The following is a 19,755-nucleotide window of genomic DNA, read 5'->3' as shown; positions in this document are numbered from 1 at the left end:
ACCGGGTGTACCCTAAATGTTGATCCTCGACATGTACTGTCATACACTTCGTAATTATTAGGCCTCTACTTCCACCCTCCCTACCGGTTGTTCCTCTATGTTAATGAAGAAAATATATAAAACGACGGTGAGCCCCGCGAGAGTAATATAAATATTATTTCGTTCGTGAGCTGAATAAAAAATGGAATTACGTTAATTATAGGTAGTAAAAAATAATCTACTCGACACGAAATGCTGGGTAGAGTTTGATAATCGATGAGAGATTTCGATTTTTACATGTCCGAGAGGCTTATGTGCGCAACGATGGCGTGTAAATTAAGAATATGGTCTCAAAATACATTGGTTGAATGGCAAATGGTTTTTTTCGCGGTTGTGCACTGAAAACGATAACATACATGAAATAATTTGAACCGTGATTTATGAGGAGAAGAAAAATTTCCTATAAAAATCTACTCGCGGCAGTGATACTTTCGGATTCTAAAATACAACTACATCGGTTACTGCACATAAATAACACTGTGAAACATTAAAATTGTACATAGGAACACGTTAATTATGATTTATGCGACGAAAAAATTGTAAATTACAATGGATAGTGTCAGTTCTGGCGGTAAAGATTTTGGCACGGTATGTCACCGTGTTTGTCGAATCGCAAACCAAGAATCAACGACGATCAGTCGCGACGGGTGTTCTCGATAAGGCGTCTTCTTCGCTATAGACGGTCAAGGAGATCAACGATGGAGATTTCGGCCGAATTTGTTCGTAAATCGTTACTAAACGACACGATATAAGCCCACCAGTAAACAGCCGTAGCCAGAGACGCGATATCCTAAAAGTACCATGTTTTACTGTATCTCTTTTTGGTATTTTTTTTTCTAGTTGTTCAGGTTGTTTTTTCTTCTACCGAAAAACAGTATGATAAACGGTAAACGTGATAATGATTAATTTTGTTATTTATTATTATTATTATTTTTTTTTTATCCCACAATTTGCATGAACCGACAAATTTTTTTTTCATTAAAATCTCAATAGTATTTATTTAATAGGAAAACGTGTTAAATAATAATCATTTGTGATAATCCGAAGTTCTATTAATGAGAATTTGAAAAAAATAATAAGATTCTTAAACTGCATCATCACTTAGCTGAAAAAACGCGTGTTTGCGTAAAATCAAAAATACCTTCTCTTTACCAATTTTTTCAAACTACAATTATTTCAGTTATACATACAAATTAGAGATGGTTCGGTCGCGACTGAATCAATATAAACGAGTCAGTCGATTGACCGAATTGCGACTGAACGATGTACTCTGTCCAATCGATCTTTAGGTCTTTTTATGGTTTTGAATGAAACTTTTATTTCAGTCTTGATAGAACTAATAGTAAATTATGACTGACTGAAACTAAATAAAAATTTTGATTTCTCGTACATATGGTAATACTGTCTACGGCAGAGGTTCCCAAACTTTTTATAGTACAACCCATTTTGGAAATTATTTCAGTTTTGACGACCCAAAATAATATCATTGACCTTTTTTTTTTTTTGCTATTTTTATCATTTTGAATTAAAGAAAAATATTACATTTATAAAACAAAGTTTACACTGTTTTTTTTTTTGCTGTTTTCATCATTTTAAATTGAAGAAAAGTATTATATTTATAAAAAAAAAGTTTATTCTATGTAATTTAATTAGTAAGTATATAATTTTAATGTGAAGGATATAATTGTTTCCTATTTTTCATAGCTGGATTGATATCCATTTTTTTATTTTGATTGCAAAGAACTTGTTGTAAGCTCATCATCAATAAATATTAATAATTATATCAATAAATCAATTAATTTTCTCTTTTAACCGCTGACTCAGATATTATCTCTGTTTCTTCAATTTTTGTAGAACTTTGAGTTATTGACTTTTTATTTAACCATTTGTCCATAGTAACTGTACAAAATCACAAAAAAAAAAACGAATTTATTGGTTATTTGAAAAATAGCAAGATTTAAACTGCGTGCATGTATCGTATTCAATGTACCGTTTGTTACTGAAAATAATCAATTTATTTGAACGTCATACAGGTACTAATTTGTTTCAAATATATTGCTATATTTTCAATTATCATTAATTCGATTGCGTTGTGTTGACACAGTCGAGCATAGACATATAAAAAAATATTATTATGTCTATTAGTCGCAGTAAATTTGTAATTGTCACAAACGTAGATAACAGTTTATAATAAAACTAAATAAATAATTAAACATCAACCATAAGTAATAGAAACACATGAAAAATATAATTGCGACCCCCTTATGGGTCATGACCCACAGGTTGGGAACCTCTGGTCTACGGCATAGGCACAATTAGAGTAAAAATTTGGGGGCTACAACCCTTCCCATATATTTTTAAATCACTACCTGCTTGTTGAAAGGCAAGTAAAACTTAATAATAAAAAATAAAACATTAATTCACTTTGGAGTATAGGTAACAAATTTAATATAGTTTTTAAATTTTATATTTTTATTATTCAAATTTTGTTTAGCAAATGAATTCAATATAATTTCAGTATCTACAATAATATCTCTCTCAATATCAAGTAATGCCAATTTCGAAAACCATTCCTGTGACATATTAGACCTGAGATAATTATTAATTCTTCTCATTGCAGAAAGTGATCTTTCACAAGTAGCCGAACTGACCGGACGAGTGATAGCCAATTGAATCATTTTATAAAGATTTGAAAATATATCTTTAGATATATTTTCTTTAATGGTTAAATAGTTAGGAACTCTTTTTATTCAATTTTTCAAAACAATCATCTCACATTTCAAATCATTAGGGATGACTTCAAATAAATTCTGTAGAGTAAAATACAAAGATACAATTTTTGAATGTAAAACAGTAATTATATAAAAAAAATAACCTTATACTGATTTATAAGTTATGATGATCCTTCAAAGTTTAATTTTAATAAGTTATCTAAACAAGTCACAATTTGAATGATCTCTTCAGAAAATATTTTTTTCATTTGACATAATATTGTATCTAATACTGGATTAATAGAGCAACGTATCTAAGACCGTGGTTATAATATTGATACTAAAAATAAATAATAAAAATGTATTTTATTCATTTTTTCAGTAGTAATCACCTATTTTTTTTTATTTATCAGTATAATAATATAAAATTCTGCATGAATTTTGGGGGGCTTTGAATGTTTTTGGACTGGCTTAGCCTCTTCAGCTCCCCACTTTAATTGCGTCTATGATCTACGGCTTATTTTCTGTTTACGAGTTTGAGCTCTAACCTATCCTTTATCCTGATAGTTTTCTTACGTTTAAGAATATGTCTCTAATCAATTTCTGTTACTGATTTAACTGATTTAAAAGAAAATTTATTGACCTAATGATAAGAAAAATATTGGATGATTGACCAAAATTACTGAAAGAACCGAATCATTCGATCGAATCACTAGACTGACCCGATTTAAATGATACGAATTATTCGAACGACCAAAAATTCCCATCTCTAATAAAAATAGTCTTGATTTTATCGGAATTCGTATTGAAACAAGAATACGAATTTGATAAATATTTTAGAACTGTATATAACTGGTAGAGATAATTGAATTTTATGATGAAAATACTTCGTCTAGTCTGGTTTAAAAATTAATAACAATCGTTTTATTTATAGAATTGTTCATATTTTTCTCGGAATATGTATCATACAGGAAATCCGGTTTTATTAAAATAATTTGATTCGAATAACTGGCGTTCGCGGACAAATGTGACTTATTTACAAAATGTATAAAAATAACTATAATAGCGTGTAGCAAAGATTCATATGGAATAACGTCCATTGATCGGTTTCTAAAAAAATAGTGCCATGTTTGCCTGTTCATAGCTATAAGTAAAAATAAAATAACAATATTTATTTCTTTCTTCATAGCTTCAATTAATGATCTTTATGGCTTTCAGTGCAGTCCATTGTCTGTCCCTACCACAGATACATAATAGTGAACTATTCGTTCGTGAACTTAACATCTTTACGTTGTAAAGTTATACAACTCGGTATGAGTTCTTATAAGCTCAATTAATTGTTCGTTGTTAATGGTGAAATTTGTAAGTGTCGTAAAAACAATTACATACAAGTTGTATGATACAACGACAACGGTGTATAAAATAAAGATGTTAAGTTCATGAAAGAATAGTTCAAATGAATCTTGATAAATTATTCTGACCTGTTCCAGTACCTATAACAGTTCACAGTTCAAAAAATAAATTGATAGAATTGTGTATTGTAAACTGTAGTAGAGTTCGTGAACTGTTTATGGTGTTTTTATTATTTATGTATGTTTATGTTGTAATTATTGATAATAGATATATTAATTTACTACTTGTAGGACCTACTAACAGTGATAAGAAAAATCGTTCATATCGTTTGTGAAATCAAATTGTATGAATTATTTAAACTCGTGAACTTGATGAACTATGTGAACTAATGAACTTTTCCTTAAATGGGACTGGAAATTCCTTTTTTTTTTTTGCCTTTAACATTCAGAATAAAAACATAACACGTAAATTGTTTCCTCTTTATAAATCAACTGATCGATTGTATGTCTACAGCTGACACAACGTACTGTACCGAATCTACGGGAATGGGAGTGATGTTTTCGATAAATAGCTCGGGCGTAAAATTTATTACGTTTAAAAAATTCCATATTCATTAAGATTTATAAAAATGTAAATGATTTCGAATCGGTCAATATAATTATAAATGTATTGCCAATGGTCGATGAGTATTAGCGTTGATAATGAATTATAGCATTTATAATCAACGGTATTAGGTAAGAATTTATTTTTAAACTATTTATTTTTTTAATAATAAATAACAATTATATCCGAAGAGACGATAATAACACGGTTCCACGAAACTACTTTGTATGGTAAAGGCTCAGTTTAACAGAACGCGGGCTGACCGCACTACTGACCTGCGGTGTCTGCGATGTTAAACAACGCAAGGGCAATTTCAGGATCGGACGCTGACAGTCGCATCACTTCGCTGGGGCAGCCACGCTATTTTTAATCACCATAATGTAATCCTTGGTAATACAACGCCGGCGTTCTGCTTGACCCAGTCTTTTAGAGGATAATTCCCGACAAAATAATCAAATTTATTGTAGTGACAGTATCTTCTAAATCTATATATATATATATTAGTGAAATACGAATTCTAATTAGTGTTCTTTTTCAATAAAAAGATAAGAAAAATACCTACCAAAAATAGGACGTATTTTAATTTCTTTATTGAGTGTAAAAATATCTATATGTAAATTGGTTTAGGAATAAATGGATAATGTGTTTCGAAACGGTGCACAACCACTACCTAATCGTATGTAAACAACAGTTGTTTAACAATAGTTACTATTGCTCGAACACCTGAAGGCAGAAGCAAATCTCAAGAATCAACGGTTATTAAAAAAAAAATTCATACGATTATCGACGTGAATTTAGAAGCACGAACTCCAACAATCAAGAAAACCAAGTTTCCATCTATTTGCCACGGTGGAAACTGTATAGCGAACAAATACTCGGAGATTTTTCTCAGTTTCAATGGCGTTCTTGCTGTGCACGAATCTCGGACAACGAAATTCAGAAAATATATTGATTACAAAAGTTATTATTACCTGTTTATACCGGAAGCTCTAAACATATGAATACGAAAATAAGTTACAAACCGCAGACCGTTTTTTCATATTTTGTCCCCTCCCCCAAAAGAACAAAGTGTTTTGAAATCGGACGTTTTACATTCACTCCACTTGTACACGCAACTGACGAACACGCTCGGACGTACCCGTTTTATCGCAAACACCGTACGGACGAAATAAAACGTTTGCAAAAACACGAGTCGGAGACGTATGCCGCTAGGAGCTGGGCCGCGAGCAGAGGGATGCGGAATCGTTTATGAATCAATCGTTATCACTAGTGAACAGACTTTAATGTCATAAAATTAAGATAAATGTCCAAAAAAAATACGACTTCATTCTTTAAAAAAATGTGCTAAAAATTTTTAAAAACACAATTTACAATTACAGATTTGTGTATTATAATTTATTAATATTGTTATTAGAACTTAAAATTTTAATTTATTATTATTTAGTTTTATATTAGTTATTGGTCGTTATTGCGTATCGTAGGTAGTAAAAATAATAAATTTATGAAACAAAACGAACAATTTTAAACAATTTACGTTTAATATATATTTTTAAAAATTTCATAATATCAACCATTTTATAACCATTATATAATACTAACCATGCAACAAATATATATAAAAATGACTTAATTAAGATAAAAATATGCTAAAAATGCAAAACAAAAGGCACATTTTTTAATTCCTCAATGTACGAGAAATGAACTTTGTGCTTGGAAAGCAATGTTTCCGGACATTCGGGAAAAAATGCAATTTGCATTCAAACCCGTTCCCTGATTATCGCTATTATTACCGACCGCGGAGGGACCGTGGCTGGAACCGTTCCAATCGCCGTACCGAGGCCGCCGGCAGAAGTCCAACAATTACGCAGTGGTCGCGAGCACGTCTTTGGTACACGTTTCCACGTAGCAAAGAACAACGACGGCAACGGAAGTGCATGACGAAGAAACAAACGAAGAACGCCGTGGGGGAGAGGAAATTTATGAAAATCTCTCCGTCAAGACGGTCTTGGCCGGAGCTATGCGCATAACTTGTCGATCGGTTAACTTGTCGTGCCAACCGTGCGGCTGCGATCGGACATTTTTTTCCTCGTTAAACGTTTGCCAATTCTTACGTTTTTCGGTAACGGCTGACATACGCTTTTACCATCAGTATTTTTAAACATTTACGCATTCACGATCCTTAGATGCATTTGTGTTACTGAACTGATAACTTCCAACTTCGTGGTTCCCAATAGGGCCCCGTCCAAACTTCCATTACCCATTCCAGCTCGATGTACCGCAAAGTAGTAATCACAGTGACTAGGATTTATACGCAAACGCTTACCTACAGATTACGTGGAATAATTTCGATTGTAAATATCGACGTTTTGCAATGCGTAGAATCTACGCCGTAGATTATATGGTTAAATTATTTTTTTTAATTTTTTTTTTGCACATTTCAATTAAAATGCACGTCGATTACATTTCTGGGTAGTTGCATAAATTTTGTATGCGTTAAAATGACAATGGTAATCTTTATGATTCTATCTTTATTGAAATTGGTTGTAACACACAGCACATTTGAAAAAACCAATTGTTTTGACGTTTTGGGGAACGGATTGTCTGACGCAATCCATCGACGAACCTACCCGCAGACCATATGGTTAATAATGTATTCACGGTTACCGCCGTACGCACGAGGTTGCCAGAATGTGTCCAGGCACTCCCCAAAATTTTGTTAACAAGACCCTACGATTTAGGTCTAATAATAAGGGACCCGTATTTTAACCGGTGTTGCTCAAATTGAATGTAATTTATTAGAAAATATTTGGTAAAAAATAGACTACGTTTCGTAATTGAAAAAATAGAAGCTAAATGTTCTAAATATTCATACAACAATATCTCGTTAATAATAGAGCAGTTACAATTTTCTGGAGAGGTACAAATCATAAACAAGTGAAGCTTCCCGAGCGAAATATCAATATTCGAGGAAACAAAATATTAAATAAAGCGTTGGGGTTACGTTTATTTAATTATTTGTACATTATAATTTATTAAATATACTTACTCGTTATGTTCAGATAGGGCCCAAAAGTACTGTAGGTCGTCCCTAAAACACGAGTGTGCTAAAGCCTATTTTCGCATTGTAATATTACTTGATATTCAAACGGTATATACATGCACGCAGACCACAACCAACGGTGTTTTTGTCTCAGTTCTGTCTACGAGCAACGATAAAGATCGCTATGAATACTCTTTGCATCGTGCGCGTTCTGAGTAAAAACGAATTATCAAGGTTCAAGGTTTGATCTGTAAAACGCATACTTACCGTGGCATAGTCGTTGCTTTTGCGATTATGCAAATATGTTTCGTTTCAGCAACGTGCGCGTAAGGTAGGTTAGGCACGGTCTTGTTTTGATGTTTTTCGTCTCGATGCGAAATTACGTAACACTGCAAATCGGTTGCTTGTTACGTGATTCCTGTTCCGAATTGATTTGGACGGTTCATCAACGAACGGCTTAAAAAAAATCTTTTTTTTTTCCTTAAAAATTGATCTCGCTTACGCCGCAACGTGAGTTTCATTGGGGGGGGGGGGGGCTCGAATGCACAGGTTTCAGATTTTCCGAACGATTCAAATGTTTGGCATTATAATGTCGATTGAACACTGAATAATGATTCAACTAATACTGCAAATATTAAATAAAATAATAAAATCGAACGTCGGAGTCAAAACCAAAATTGTATTCGTTTGAATTTAATTCATTCGTTTCAGATAGGATTAATGCAAATGGAATAAATTAATGATTTCGATTTAGTGCTATACATAGTGCTCAGTGCCGTTCACCGTTGATAAGTCGAAAGATTTACGTTGACTGTAAGTACTGGAATGTAGGGGACACATCATACCGGCGGCGTTCGAACAAATGGTGTTCGAAAAGTTGCCTAACCGTTGCTCCTCAGAAAAGAAAACTACTGAAAATAATTGGACGACACATTTCCTCGGTCACTCTTTTTACGTCGTTAATTGCCTCTTGAAAATCTTAAGTCTATCTGCTCCAATCAAAACGGCGCAATTCGTTTTCACAATTTTTCGATTCGTTTCGCGACTTACGATTTATTTTTTAATTCACGGCCGTCTTCAGGACTTTATTTTAAATTAAAAAGAATATTGGTCGTATTTACGTTAAAAAGAAATTATGTCTACCCCGGATTTTACTGTCGACAAAATTATAGAGGAAGAAGTTGATTTTAAGCGCATTACAGATAAATATTAAAATTACTGTTGTAGCTGTGACGTTACTCTTTTGAGTTATTTTCTATTTTAAGAGTGGGTGAAAAGATTATTCCCTCCCATCCCAATAGAAATATAAAGGTACGCCATTGGCTGAACTATAATAAAATCTTAAATGAAATATAATGTAAAATATGATACAAAAATAAGGCATTATGTCGTTTAAAATATAATATAATATTTCAATATGAAAAATATATAACCATACAAAAATGATACATAGTTTCTTTATACCATTACAAAAAATTTTGATTTATCTGGAAAGAAATTGTAGTAGAATGATAAAGAAAAAAGTTATTTTCTTACTTTCAAACTTAACATAAAAAATATAATCATTTTTATAATGATTCCGAAGAGAATTCACGCGAAACAAATTAATTTTAGTTATTTTTGTATTCTATCAATATTGAACTACATTTCAATTACTTTATTCAACTATTTTAAAATTATTATTATAGGAACCGATTCATGGCCATGGAATTTAAACTGTTTTGATCTCATAAAAAAGTATAATAATTATAATAGTATAACTTTATAAGGTAAGAACAATTTCTATTATACTATAAAGTTTTCTATGAGTATTTCTAAAATAATTTAAAATTTTGATTGATTAGATACCTATTGAAAAGTTTAAAAGATAATACAGTCAGTATACACTGAGTGTGGCAAAACTATTTAACCAATGTAATACCTTTTTTTACAATGAATATTTAAAAAAAGTTTTATTTAAATTATTATTTTATCTTGGCGCATCATTTTTTTTACATTTATCATTTAAATAATTTTTATATATTTTTGTAATGTTTAAAAATAAGAAATGAAAAATTAAAATTTTTAAAAAAATTTTTAAGAAACGATATTAAAACTTTAGACATCTACATTTTTCTAAAAAAAATGGATTTATCAAATATTATATTTTATTATTGTATTTAAATGATAGCGCCAAGACATAATAATAATTAAAAAAAGTTATTACATTTGTTATATAGTCCTGTCACACAATGTATATACATATATATAAATATTACAATAAATTTAGTACATGTACTTAAATGTCATAAAGTATCGTAATATATACACATAATATTTTAAAATTTGAGAAAAAAAAGTCGATAGCATTTTTTTATTTTCTATTTTTCGTGTATAGTAAATTGATATCTGATTTAGAGTTACATTATTTACAAATATTGTGAATATAATTCTTATAAAATCTGCATCGAGAAATGGAAAATACATACTGAATTCGTAATAAATCACTGTCAATTAAATAGGAATCGGTGTCTCAACAATCTCAACTACCAACGCAATGATTTTTAACCACTGACCATTAGCACATATTATTGTATATTTTATAATTTGTACTGGCAATAAGCTGAAGTACGGTATTTTTTATGTAACATTAAAACAAAGTCGAAACGTTAGGAGAACCTGTACAGTTTGAAATAAAAATTAAAAATCACATATATTTTAAAAACTATAAACATCCATTAACCAGGTTTATAACACGAAAACATGAGTGTTACTGGAGAGTAATGTCAATTACCCAAGAGCTTCTTGGAAAAGAATATCTAATTGTTGTAAAATCTGGTCTAATAGTTCGAAATTGTAATCATTATCAAGTATTAAAAAAAAAAAAAAAATGTTTTGACAATTCACTGTTCGGACGAACAAATAATTCAATAACACGGACAACGCAAAACCATTATACGAGAAAAAAAATCGTTTTGTCCTTTGGTCGACGACGACAAAAAAATCGTTTCTATTCCAAACTAGTTATGGTAATCAGCTCATCAACCTACATTCGGTCGTTTCAAGAACAATTTGAGTGCATGAACACAACACTGTTATTATTGAACATTATTACCATTATTATTAGTCGGGGAAGACGACCGTTTCGAAAATTTTAACGCCATATTACGCGTGATAAATAAAATAATATATTGAACGCCGTGTTATTGTCGTTCGATCTAAGAACAATAAGTGTCTCTAACCATAGATTAAATATACCTGTATATATATATATATATATACGTATATTTAATCTACGCTCTAACAGACGTAATACATTTTCGTACAAATTTGGAAAACAGTCAAGACCCTGGAGCCTAGTGTTTGTCTTTAGTCGTGGACGCCGTATTTGATTTTGAATAAACGCCTAGAATTTTTATTTTAATATAGAATTCGAAATATAATTGTTAGTAGTATGCAATACGTTGTAACTCGTTTACCCTGCCACAACCACGATGTTTAAAGGAGTAAATTAATCAAAATATTTATGCGTTGTAATGTATGAACGATAAAAATATATAATGAAATGTGTAATGTATACATATGGAAATACATATTCAAATGCACTACGTGTAACACAAATTCTACAAGCTTGCATCAGTTTTCGAACTTAATTATCCAAACGAATTTTAGGCCAAAAAATCACACAAATGGGAGTGGTGAACAATCAGAAACTATTGGGTATACCAATCCAATTCCTTTTTCCGCTGTACCAAACGGAAATCGGAGCAAGTATTATTTTTCCAACGCGACGAATCTCTTCGACGTATTTCTATTTAATTTCACACATTTCGGGTCGGCGAGAGCGTACAACGTATTGTAGAGAATGGACTCCATAGTGAGTAGCAGTAGTGGTAGGACAATATTTACTTGTGGTATAATATATTATATTGGTTTTTCGCAATCGTGCGCTTTATCCGTTCTTTGTCCCCCGGCCCAAACACATTTATTCGAACACACACATACACGCGCAGGTATTCCAATCATCTAGTCCTTCTTCTCCGCCTCGTTCTTATATATTATATTTTATTTATGGTGTCGAGAGATCGGAAATTTCGTAATAATAATGTCTTGTGTTTGAAGTCAAGAGATTCCTCTTTCGATCCGAAGATACCGCGAGAATAGAGTTGAAAATTAAAGAGGAGCTCTTCAAGAAAGTCCCTCCTCTCCTTGATCCACGTAAAACGTTTTTTCACCGGAAGGTTTGACGGTACTGTTTCTCAGTCATGTCGGCGCCGCACAGTTTCTTAAGTTCTCGTGTTTCAGTTTTAGTGTGGTGGCACCGAGGCATTTCATCTTAATTTTGATGTCCGGCGGCCGTAGCCTTCGCGGTGAATGCCGTCTCCACCCATTTGTCGTCATCTCTTTGTCAGGGACTAAAATTGTGTAATATGAAATGTTAAGCGTGTAGTACAAAATTAAAAAGTGTGTTGTGGTTTTATTTTCCATATTATGGTACTTGTTTACAATTTACATTTTTATAATTAAATTATTTTACATATTTTTTAAATTCCAAGATGTATCATCGGCAAAATCTAAAACACCAACTATTTTAACTGTGTTACTCGTTACTGTTAACACCGAAAAGGGAGTATGACAAAATCTTTAAGCGTGTAGTACGAAAAAGTATATATTTTAGCCTCTGGTTTTGTGTCTTCGTGGTGTGCACATCAAGATCCGTTTTTGTCGTTGTCCGCAGTCGATTTCTCGTGAAAACCGCGTCGTTTTGTGTTCCGTTTTTGTTCGATCGCGCGGTATTTACCGTTCTAGTAACTATTGCGTTGCGTTGTTTACTGGTATCGGTTTTTTGGGCGTATCTACCAACGGTCATTGCGAGTAATTGAATTGTGTTGTGTTTCGCAGCAGACACGTGAATTCATCTTCGTCGGTGACTGTGCACGTACCAAGTGTTGTGACTTTTATTTTGTATTTGTTTTATAACTGCGGTGCGCAGTCGTAGGCAATCGTCAAAGTTGCAGTGCTGGTTCGTGGGATTAAATTCACCATCGAATGCAGTCACATCCGAGCAATGGTCGCATGTTCTCATTTACATAAAGTCCGACGTTAAGGCAAACTGTATAATTTTATTGTTCAACTATTGTATTTTGTATGTATAAAATACTGCGGCGTGCCGTCGAAGGCGAATTATATCATTTTATTGTTGTATTAATTATTATTGTACGTTTAGCAATACGAGGAAAATTGTTTAATTTAATTTATTTATATTTATTATCACATGTGCCAAACAAGCAACATATTTATATTTATATATCGTACTCTTCACTAATTATTATTACTCATATCTTTTGTTTTATTTAAATTATGCAATTCACTTTTTTGTTTAACTGATTTGTTTGTTTATTATTATTTTTTACTCATTCTTATTACAAAACTGGCGAATAACATTGCTTCTTACCATTGATAGGCACTTGCTAGGCTGACATAAGTTACATTTAGTAAGCGGATGATTATTTAAAAACTTTTTTAACCTTAAGATTTAAAAATAAAAGATCAACGTGTTGTTAATTTTTATTATGCGCTAAAATAACATTTAATTTATAATTATATGCCATTTTGCCATGCGTTAAATGATTTAAAATATAAACTAATAAGAAATTAATATCAATAATTTATCTAAATATTTTGAATAATAAAAACCAAGGACTCGTGCCATGATAGGAATTTCTATATATATATATGTGTTTGTGTGTGTGTTTAAAATCATTTTTCGTCTTATACATTTCGAGCATCAGCTTAAGTGTATCAACAGCAAGCTAAATAAGGTGGACCCCGGGGAGATTTTTATTTCGTTAAAATTCGCTCTACTCACAGTCTCAATTAAAAGGGTCGGTGATTAAAAAATTACCTAAGGGTAGTAGATTAATGAATGTCCTTGTCCTACGGCATGTATAGTTTATGAATGCTTTAAAATTACGAAATTGAAAGCGACGATAACTCTTTAGCCGAAATGTCTCCCAAAGCGATTTTTACACTCAAGCCCCGGAAGAGTCGTTACATGCATTCAAATGCGTTTCTTTTCAAAACATTTCTCACTAATGTTTCCGAACTGGTCAACTCCGGTAAATTGACCGAAAACCATAAATATGTCCCTCATATATTACGGACTTCTATTGTGTAGTGAATTTTTAAATTTATGTTAATACCTTATAATAGCGGTTGCCAAACTTTTTACTTGATGAACTACGGTGCCATTTTTGGAACAGTTTTAACCCCGATGCTCTTCTCTGAATATCGTGAGAAGCATACGAAATAAATTAACATTAGTTCACCTATCACTAGTAGCGTAGTTGAGATTGGGACGATGAGTGGATCGCCCATTCCCTTCTTGGTATTTTTTATTGATGATTTTTTAATCACAGTTAAAGAGTTATAGTCTATAGGTAATAAAATAAATTATTATTTATACCCGTAATAATAAAATGCGTTAGAGCGGTTTTTTTTCACAACACATCCGAGTTTTGCTCACGGTTTTTCGACCACAGCTTGCGACGTTGTGTCCGCAATAATGATTGTAATTTAATTTAAATTTGTGTAAAAGGGTCTAATATTAACCGGTCCTATCTTGGTATTTTAAATTTTTTGTCCGATTTGGTTTAAAAGAAAAAATTAGCAATCTGTTCGGGCCGACTTATTTTATCATCAAAGTTTCGTGATCTACAAATGGTTAAGAATCGCTGATTTATAACATATTATCTAAATTAATATATAGTTAATATTCATAGTTTAATTAGTTAATATTATATAAATGATGATTAGTAGGAATGACTAAAAAAAAAAGGTTTAATATATAATGTTAACTGAAGAGTATTGAATCCAATACCTAGTTGATAGTCTGCATTGAATATCATGGGTATAATTACTATATTTTTTACTGTATTAAACGATTGTTTTTTTCTTATAATACTGCGAAATAACTAATGTTTTATACTATTAACATTAATATCCAATTCAATTAAAATAGTGAAATATATTACATAAATTAAAAGCATACATAAAAATAAAAATGTGTAAGTGCAAAAATTACAGGTCATAAAAGTATTTCAAGGTACATAAATATAGTGTATGTTACAATGTGTGAAAAAAATTATATTTTCTCTACAAACTATATTATTTGAGAGACATCCAGTGTGTCAGTCTGGCCTACACGGAAAACTGGCAATCGTCGGGGGCCCTGAAATTTATTCCTAAAATAGGGGTCAACCAGGGATGGATCTACAGTCAGAAAATTATGGATCAGGCTATTTCAAGAGGTCACTTATTAGAGCTGAAAGTGGATTATAAATGTATTCCTTGCAACAAAAAAACAATATGATCATATAATGTTTATTTTTTACGTTTATTCATAATTAACATTGTAAAAGTTTATCTAATATTATGGAATCTTACATGGGATTTGGCCTAAAGATATTTTATTTTACTGTATGAAAAACTATAACAAGGAACTAGGAAATTTGCTAGTTTAGTTGTAACTTCAACTTACATCATAATTAGCACAATTAAAAAATATAAGAAGTCTTTAGAGGGCTAATATTGTCAACAAATATTAATTGTAGGTTAGCTGACCTCCTGAACCTCTCCTAAATTCACCTCTGGACTCAAAGTAACAACTCTAATATGAAAAATCGTAGTAATTATTTTCCTAAAATTATGTTATTCTTATCTTAATCCTAAAACATTGTTGACGTGATTTAATAAAACTAGGTATAACCGCTATAGTTTATACATTTTTGTTCTCTTGATCATATATAAATATAAATACTTTGAAAAATTGAGATACGTGCTTCACATACCCGAACCTAATGATAATTCGATAATATTGGCTTTGGAAAAATATAAAAACAAAAATAAATTAAAATTTGTAGTAAAGTTCGAGCACGGCAAGAAAAAACATTTTTAGTAGGCATTTATTGAATCTTATTCCAATATTATGTTATTCAATGGTATATTGTAAATGTTTTGCCGGCAGCTCAATCATGAGCCAAACCGATAATTGAGATGTCGATTTTGATCCGTACTTTTTGTTCGATTATTAAATTGTATACGTTTTGAGTATTATTAAGTTTTTCTTAAAATCAATCGTTAAAGGTATAAAAATTATGGTCTTTTGAGAAACATTCGATGCGATCGACGCAACAGCGTCAGATTGCTCTACGAAAACTTCAACACGTCTTATCGAACTTATACAAACTGTTTGAATAATATACAGTTTTGCTTTATAAGATACCTAATCTTATACCATATACTATAAATTAATTGCTCTAAGTAGGAAGTTGCTTTGAAGTTAGGTATTTATTCGCTTTCATCTAAAGATAAGTTTAATGATACATAATTTATTTTTAAAATTCTGAATAGTAGTGATGTTTGTTCCCAAATCTTTAAAAATATAGGTTAATTGGCCCCCATATTTTATACTAGGCCCAAAAATTTTTTTTATGAGTTATTTCACGTTCAACCATATAGTTTCAATGGGCCTGTTATTTTGACGATGGATTTAACCTTCGGAATTTATCAGTATGCTTGGAGTTTTAATTAATAATTTGTGTATTTAGTTACACTAGAAATTGTGTTTATATTTTAACTAATAACCTATTGTAAATTACGCTAAGTGTAATTATTATATCATATTATACTCCTTGAGCACTCTATTACCCTTTATTTGAATATTACTAAATATATTATTATTGTATAAAACTATCCAGTATTCATATCCAAACTGATATTTTCTACTTTAACTATTCAATTATTATCTAAAATAATGTTACAAAATTAATCATCGTATTCAAAGCTCGATAGCGTTTATGTATTATATAGCCTAGGTATAAAATAAAATAGAAATTATTAATTTCCCAACAGAAAAGAAAATCGATATGTTTAAATTTATTTTACCATCGCAGAACTATGCTGGGGGGGGGGGGGAATTGAAGAGTATAGCTTTTGTCTGTTAATCTATGAATATCAGGTAAAAAGTGACTTTGATTAAACTCACTATTCTTGTTCTGAAAATTCGTATGAAAAAAGCCAAATTAAAAGTAGCAACAAAAGCTATAAATGTAATACGAACAATACTTCTTTAAAGCTTTGATCAAAAAATAAGTTGACCGCTTTTATGATCAAAACATTTTAATTTTAATGTCTCCAGTCAAGGACTGTATTTTTCAATTTGATTTCTAGAATTCAGTGCATATAGTAGTATTTAATAGAAACGAAATGTTTTCTACGAATAAAAATAATTAAAAAATACATAAGAATGTTAGATTATAAATATAACAAACGAACAATGCGAGTTTTTAATGTTATGGAATTTTAAAACAAAAAATGTATAAACTTGTTTTTCGTTTCATGTTCATAATTTTTTATTCATTATAGAAAAAATAGTAATAGAATATAGCTATTTAATGTAGATCTGCGTGTAGCTTTGTGTATCGAGTAGAAATATGTACAATGACATTTTTTTTTTACCGATTCTAGTTCTCAATTTAATGTCCTTATATAAAACGAGTGTATAGTAAAAAAAAAAAGACTACTTGCTATCTATAAAAATTACGAATTGCGCTTCTCGTCAAAAAAAAAAAAAAAATAAATAAAAATAGTAGACTTTATATTGTTGTTATATCTTTATGAGAACTGGTGAGTATCAGAAACTGGTATTTTATAAGAAACAAACAGATTCTAGAGGACAATTTTGTTTGTGAATTGAAGACGAACTTTTTTAGGTAACGATTCCTCGTGTCAATCGAGTAATTTTATTCTTCTGATTGATTATAGCAGCATCAATACTTGGAAAATTGGAATTTTTTTCCTCTGCCAACAACTTTTTGGATTTTTTTCTTCAATTTATAATACGCTAAACTCGTTAAAAACTTTTTAAAGAATATTCAACAAATTTATATTCTTGCGTGTTATGGGCAATAAAAATGCATATTAAATATCAAAAAGAAACTTTTTGTATTCAATTTTAGGTCATTATGAATGAAAAAAACCGGATCTATGTTTGACTATCAAATTGAGGAGAAAAATAAACTATAAAAAAAACAAAACAATATATCTATTGGTTTTAAAAATTCTTAATTAATAATTTTCGCCATCTTATACATAAGTATTGTTTATAATTATAGAAGTATTTTTGACTTCGAAAGCTGGTCATTTTAAGTCGGTCTACATAAACCATCAGTAACCCTCCAGTCTCAAAAAAACAGAAGAAAACCGTCGTCAGAAAATCCCAGTTCGATAAAACTACAAAAACGGTCGGTTGCAATCAAGTGCAGAATGTTACTATATGGACCAAACATAGAAACTACAGTATTATACTTCGGTAAACGAGTTTTCAACCAAAGAGGCCGCGAATTACACGTGATCACGCGCGCACATATCTTCGAATAAAGTAAAGTAGTAAAAACATAATAATAATAATATACATCTTGAATATAGGTTTATTATGATTATTATTTTATTTTTATTTTTATAATATTACTTTCCAGTATATGCTTATACCAAAAACTGGATATATGACCAAAGCCCACTGGCAGTGAGAATATCAAAGTCATGTTTCATATTTTGAAGGATCGTTGACTACATGGACGAAATGCTTCAAGAAAGGAACAGAAATCCGAATTTCAACTTTGAACTTTGATAGTACCTACTTATAGTCTCGAATTGCGTTTGAAATGTAAGGAAGTTACGGAGACTCGAATAAAAATATTATTAGACACAATTAGAAGGCAATAAAATGATATTATGTAAAAGAAAAACTAATTAATTTATTCAGTCTTCACGTATTGTTTTCAAGTATATCTGGGAAAGGAGCTAGGTATTGTGGTTTTTAGGAACACTTAAACCAGTGGCTTTTATAAGGAGGATAGGTAGATCACTCCCCCTTGGGATTTGGTTTTTTTAAATTTAGTATATCGCTGGTCCGTTGTCATCTATTTGCAAATTTTATATAATTACTAGCTGACCCGACAAACGTTGTTTTGTCATATAAATTATTTCTAGAGAATATTTTGTTAGAAAAAAAATAACTAATTTAATAAAGATGTTTAAGGATATGGTATATAAGTGGAAGAGGTATGGAGTGCTGTGAACGGTGACGAAATATAAAAATGAAAAAAAATCAAATATTTATTTTTTTTAATAATTTATTAAAATTGATCCTTTAAAATTATATACATCACTAATCATGACAATATTAGTAAAAAATAATATCAATCCCTCAATGCAACAGAGGGTAAAATATATTTTGTTATCCAATCTTTCGCTAACACAAACTGGTTCGAGAGCATGCCACGTATAATTGTCCGTGTGAAATACATGATGTGCTCAAATCTAAGCCACAGACAGACATCGTTTGGTATTAAAACTTATTGATAGTCATTGCAAATACCAATCTAATTGGAAATTGAAGGCGTTTAAATTGTATTGGCACATCCGTGGGTATAATAGGGATTCGCGATAATAATATAATTTCACCTCGGAATTTGTCATTTAAAATGATAGCTTCGATAAAATTTTTCATTATTTTTTTAATGACTAATCGCGTGCCGTTACACAACCGTGGTGGGTTCAAATTACGAAGTAAAATAACCGGAAATCCAACCTTCAGTTGTTAATTATGTGGTGGCATGCCTGATAAATCCAATGAGTTTAAAAACTCTGTTGGATAATTTATAGCTTCAGTAGCATCGCAAACTGTATCAATAGATTTGTATGACACCAAGTCTCCAGGTAACAAATGTTGTATCTTGAGATACAACAGTCAATTGGTTGACGTCCACATTTTTTGCTGCTAAAATTACTGTTTCTGCCAGCCACTTATAATTTGTGTATTGTCTGTGTACATTGGAAAATATTTGGTCAATGAGAACATCTTGAGAATCAATGATTTTGCAGAAATCGGTCGGTAATTGTATGCATCCCGTTTTATCTGTTGTAACTTTCCCATCACCGATATTTAACAATTGTTTTGTGAATCTT

This window comes from Sipha flava, unplaced genomic scaffold (assembly GCF_003268045.1).
Source record: "Sipha flava isolate LNK unplaced genomic scaffold, YSA_version1 76_pilon_pilon, whole genome shotgun sequence".
Taxonomy (NCBI): Eukaryota; Metazoa; Arthropoda; class Insecta; order Hemiptera; family Aphididae; genus Sipha; species Sipha flava.
This window is presented reverse-complemented; position numbering follows the sequence as displayed.